This window comes from Salvelinus sp. IW2-2015, linkage group LG1 (genome assembly GCF_002910315.2).
Source record: "Salvelinus sp. IW2-2015 linkage group LG1, ASM291031v2, whole genome shotgun sequence".
NCBI lineage: Eukaryota > Metazoa > Chordata > Actinopteri > Salmoniformes > Salmonidae > Salvelinus > Salvelinus sp. IW2-2015.
The window spans coordinates 25,024,833-25,031,088 of NC_036838.1; the positions used below are offsets into that span (position 1 = coordinate 25,024,833).

At 44.9% G+C, this 6,256-nt stretch overlaps 1 protein-coding gene across 2 annotated transcripts in view; it reads left to right on the top strand.

Moving 5' to 3' along the window:
* The window catches only part of LOC111963518 (mucin-13-like), an 83,372-nt gene that overhangs the window by 12,789 nt on the left and 64,327 nt on the right, over positions 1–6,256 (top strand). The window lies entirely within an intron of this gene.

Sequence of the window (6,256 nt, forward strand, 5' to 3'; positions counted from 1 at the left end):
TGTGTTTCATGACTTTCAGTTTAAGATTGGTGTTACATCCTCATAAACAAACCTTATGAATTACATTTACTGTACTGTAGATTCGACGCCTAAATCTGTTTCTTTCCTCTAGTCTGATACGTACCACGTATACAGCTCAATCCCCGACAGACCAGCAACCTTAGCCCAGCCGGATGGGTTGTACAATCTGCAGACAAACTGACACTACACCTCTGGCTTTCTGTAGCTATGTCTCACACATCTCATACAAATGCATTCTTTCTCACACGACATCCTTTGTTTATCACACATCCAGATACTGTAAATAAGTTGCTTAAAAGGTAATAAATCTACTGTATTACACATGGACAACTGACTTGTTACATGTCTATCCATAAAATCTGTTACTGTGTTAATATTTATATTTTGGAGGGGTCCGGGGCATACTCCCCTTTGAGCATTTTTCTTATTTCTTCCCCCTAGTAAATGCTAAATCTACTGTATTTATGTATATTATGTTGACTGTTTGATACCAGTTGGATACAATTAATTTCCTATTGAGCAAAACATAATCCAAAACACAACCAAAACAAATTGCAAATGCATACAAACTCAAGTTTGAGTAACAAACTTGATACATTTATTTGGTGAAAGGAATATAGGACCAAAATACATAATGTTTGACTACGTTAATACACTATAAATGAATTTGTCCAAATACTTATGACTTCTTGAATTGGGGGGACTATATACATAAAGTGCTTTTATATCTAAATGGTAAAACATACAATACCCTCAAAGTATTCACATCCCTTGACTTTTTCCACATTTTGTTATGTTAAAGCCTGATTTTAAATTGTATGAAATTTAGATTTTTTTTTGTCACTGGCCTACACACAATACCGCATAATGTCAAAGTGGAATGATGTAAAAAAAAATAGTGTCATTAAGTATTCCATTCCTTTGTTAGGGAAATCCAAAATAAGTTGAATAATACGTTGCATGGACTCACTCTGTGTGCAATAATAGTGTTTAACATTGTTTTTAATGACTACCTGATCTCTGTACCCCACACATACAATTATCTGTAAAGTCGGTCAGTCGCGTAGTGAATTTCAGACACAGATTCAACCAAAAAAAACGGAGGTTGTCTAATGCCTCACAAAGGAAACTTATTGGTAAAAGAAAACAGACATTGTTAAGTTATTAATTACACATTGGATGGTGTGTCAATATACCCACTCACAACAAAGATACTGGCATCATTCCTAACTTAGTGCCGAGAGGAAAAACCCAGAGATTTCACCAGAGGCAATGGTGACTTTAAAAAGTTACAGAGTTTAAGGCTGTGATAGGAGAAAACTGAGGATGGATCAACAACATTGGAGTTAATCTACCATACTAACCTAAATGACGGAGTGAAAAGAAGAAGCTGTACCTGTTTGCACAAGGCACTAAAGTAATACTGCAAAATTATGGCAAAGAAATTCACTTTTTGTCCTGAATACAAAAATGTTATGTTTGGGGCAAATAGAAACAACCATTAGTGAGTACCATTCTCATTTTCATGCACAGTGGTGGCTGCATCTTATTTGGTATATGTAACGACATTCTACGTCGTCCTCCTCCGCGAGGAGAGGAGAGAGGGTCAGATGACCATGTGCAGCGAGGTATGTGCATGAATGAATTTATTAGACACGTACGAACACTGACACGAACTATACTTGATATTTACAATAACAAACAAAAACGTGACTAACCTGAACATGCAAAACTACATATAAGAGCACGCATGAACAGCGAACGAACGACGAACGAGACAGTACTGTGTGTGCAAATAAACACAAGACACAGCGACAATCACCCACAAACAAACAATGTGAAACCACCTACCTTAATATGGTTCTCAATCAGAGGAGATGAAAACACCTGCCTCTAATTGAGAACCATATCAGGTCACCATTTACCAACATAGAAACACATAACATAGAAATGGCCACCCACACTCACGCCCTGACCGACTAACACATACAAAACAACAGAAAAAGGTCGGAACGCTAACATAACCCCCCCTCAAGTTGCGTTACTCCGGACGCACTACCAAAAGTCTAGGAGGGTCTGGTGGGCATCTGACCACGTGGTGGCTCAGGCTCTGGACGGGTCCCCACCCCACCATAGTCAATCCCAGCTTCCGTAGCCTCCTCAAGGTGGCGACCCTCGCCACCGACCTTGGACTGGAAAACCCTAGACCTGGGTCCCGCTGGACTTAGGGGCAGCCCCGGACTGAGGGACCGCTCCGGAGGCTGGCGGATCCGGGCTGGCTGGCTCTGGGATGCTGGCTGGTCTGGCATCTGCGGATGCCTGGTGGCTGTGCTCTGGCGGATCCTGGCTGGCTGGCTCTGGCGGATCCTGGCTGGCGGAAGGCTCTGGCGGATCCTGGCTGGCGTAAGCTTGGCGGTCCTGGCCTGGCCGGAAGGCTCTGGCGGTCCTGGGCTGGCGAAGGCTCTGGCGGTCCTGGCTGGCGGAAGGCTTCTGGCGGATCCTGTCTGGCGGAAGGCTCTGGCGGATCCTGTCTGGCGGAAAGCTCTGGCTGCTCCTGTCTGGACGGCTCTGGCTGGTCCTGGCTGGACGGCTCTGCTGTCCTGGCTGGACGGCTCTGGCTGGTCCTGGCTGGACGGCTTCTGGGCTGGTCTGCTGGACGGCTCTGGCTGTTTCCTGGCTGGACGCTCTGGCTGTCCTGGCTGGTCGGCTCTGGTGGTCCTGGCTGGACGGCTCGGGACAGCACGGGCAGCTCTGACGGCGCGGACAGACGGGGCAGCTCTGGACTGAGCTCGGGACAGACGGGCAGCTCTGACGGCTCGGGACAGACGGGCAGCTCTGACGGCTCGGGACAGACGGGCAGCTCTGAGGCTCGGGACAGGCGGGCAGCTCTGACGGGCTCGGACAGTACGGGCAGTTCTGGCAGCACTGGCAGTGCAGGCGGCTCTTGACAGACGGGCACACCTGTAGGAGGGAGACGGAGAGACAGCCTGGTGCGGTGGGGCTGCCACAGTACCCACCAGGCTGGAGAGACCACAGGAGGCTTGATGTTAAGAGGCACCTGAAGGACGGGCTGTGGGGGAGCACTGGAGCTCTGGTGCGCAGCCTTGGCACCACTCCCCCAGGCTGGAATACTACTCCAGCCCGTACCCTCCAGAGTGCAGGCACAGGGTTGAACCGGGCTGTGGATGAGCACTGGAGATCTAGTGCCTACTACGCGCACCTCTCCCTTAGGCTCCATTCCCACATTTGCCCGGTACAAGCGGAGCGTAGGCATAGGACGCACTGCACCCTCCCCGCGCCCGGAGACACAACACGCAGAGCCCTGGGCCGAAACTGCGTACCGGAGACCAGACGCGCTGAGCAGGCACAATACGCCCCGGCTGAATGCCCACACTCACATGCACTTTCGGGGGCTCCCTATAGCGCACCTGGCTATGGGGCACGCACTGGCGACACCGTGCGCTTAACCGCATAACACGGTGCCTGACCAGTGACGCGTTGCTTATAATAAGCACGAGGAGTGCGCTCAGGTCTGCTACCTGGCTTAGCCACCACTCCTGCTAGCCCCCCCCAAAAAATTCTGGGGTTGCCTCTCGTACCTGTCGCGCTGCCGTTGCTGCCTCCTCATATCGCCGCCGCTCAGCTTTCGCTTCCTCCAGCTCAGCTTTTGGGGCGGCGATTCTCCCCAGCCTGTGCCCAGGGTCCTTCTCCGTTCAAAATCTCCTCCCATGTCCAGGAGTCCTGGGATTTCTGCTGCTGCTGTCGCTGCCCCTTTTCCCCGCTGCTTGATTCCTTTGGGGGTGGGTGATTCTGTAACGACATTCTACGTCGTCCTCCTCCTAGCGAGGAGAGGAGAAGAGGGATGCAGATGACCAATGTGCAGCGATGGTATGTAGACATTGAATGAATTTATTAGACACGACGAACACTGACACGAACTATACTTGAATATTTACAAAATACAAACAACAACGTAGACTAAACTGAACATCAAACTACATATAACGAAGCACGCATGAACAGGAACGACGAACGAACGAGACAGTACTGTGTGGTGCAAATAAACACAGACACAGCGACAATCACCCACAAACAACAATGTGAAACCACCTACCTTAATATGGTCTCAATCAGAGGAGATTGAAAAACCACCTGCCTCTAATTGAGAACCATATCAGGTCACCCATTTACCAACATAGAAACACATAACATAGAAAAGCCCACCACACTCACGCCCTGACCGACTAACACATACAAAACAACAGAAAACAGGTCAGGAACGTGACAGTATACTTGTAATCATTAAGGGACTGTGGAGTTTTTCAGGATAGAAATGTAATGGAGCTAAACACAGATAAAGTCCTAGAGGAAAACCTGGTCGAGTCTGCTTTCCACCAGACACTGGGAGATTAATTCACATTTCAGCAGGATAATAACCTAAAACACAAGGCTAAATATACACTGGAGTTGCTTACCAAGAAGACAGTGAATGTTCCTGAGTGGCAGAGTTACAGTTTTGACCTGAATCTACTTAAAAATCTATGGTAAGACCTGAAAATGGTTGTCTAGCAKTGATCAACAACCAATTGGACAGAGCTTGAAGAAATTTGAAAAGAATGATTGGCAAATGTTGCGCAATCCAGGAAAGCTCTTAGAGATTTAGAGACCCAGAAAGACTCACAGCTGTATTTGCTGCCAAAGGTGCTTCTACAAAGTATTGACTCAGTGGTGTAAATACTTATCTAAATGAAATATTTCTGTTTTTCATTTTCAAATAATGACAAAAAATTACAAAAATCATGATTTCACTTTGTCATAATGGGGTATTATGTGTAGATTGGTGAGATGTCTTTATTGTTGTAATACATTTTGAATTCAGGCTGTAACACAACACAATGTGTATTAAGTCAAGGGGTATGAGTACTTTATGAAAATACCCTAAAATAAAGGGGAAATTCTGTACTGTCGCCTTATATAAACATTCTATCTTAAATCTAAAATACTGGAGTATAGAGCCATATATATTTTTTGGGCTTCACTGTCCAAATGCATATGGAGGAGAGAGTATGACCGATTAAATTATTTAGATTTTTCAGATACCCTTACTTCTGCAACATTAGCTCATGCTTGCTGTATGAGACTGTTGTTTAGGTTTCTGCTCTCTGTGGTTTTGTAYTGAACAAGCTCCACATCTACTTCTCTATTCAAACAATCCTCTGACTCAGTCACACACCTTACTGTGAAGTCAGACTAACAGTATGTAGCTGTCTGACAAATGGCATTGTTCATCCCTGATATGGCTGGTCATCTGTTCTTGATGGTCCTCCTTTTTGGTGAGTTATTCTACATTCCTACAGTTTCATCATCTGTTTGTTCTACAGGATATTCCTCTTCTTCTCTCCCCTCTTTTAGTCTTTTACTTTAGGAACTCTTGATATTTCTGAATCTCATGACTATGATGAGTGTCTTGTATCTTATTCCATTAATCATCTTATTTGGCAGCGCTTAAATCGTATACAGTGAACCTACTTCTGTCCAAATTCAGGGTAAAACAAATGTCTATAGCTGTAAACACTGCAAACACTGTACTGCTCAATTGGTCCTCTACAAATACGTTATTATTGTCTTTTGTAAAGGCCGTTGCATGAAGCAATATATTATATCCCCATTATTTCCCATACTATCGCTGGGAATTATTTCAAAGATCTAGGGTCTGAAAAAACTAAGTGTGATTGTTTTATGTTTAACGGCTGACAGTAAATTTCCCAAACCAGTAAAAATGCTCAGTTCTTGTCTCTTCACTCAGATTCTTCACTCATGACAGTCTGAAATATTTTATCGTAGTTGTAATAAGCCATTACTTAAAACAATAATATTTCACATACTATCATTATATGAACAAATGGACCTTATTATCAAAATCCTTTAGTCTCAATAAACTTGAAGATAAATGTTTTTAGACATTAAATGTTGATAGATTTACTTGATTTATAAATAGACATGCATATTTAAATCATGAATGGTTGTCAGTAAATTTCTCAAACAAGTCAACATTTTGAAATACTCCTCTCTTCTGATCTTACAGGCCCTCCTCTTCCCAGGTTGACAGTGAGTCCTGCAGTCATCAGAGAGAGAGACTCAGTTCAGCTGAGCTGTGAGACTCCTCCATCCGTCTCCGTGTCTCAGTGTTATCCTTCACTGAGAAGGAGACTTTAAACCATCCTGTCGGCAGACT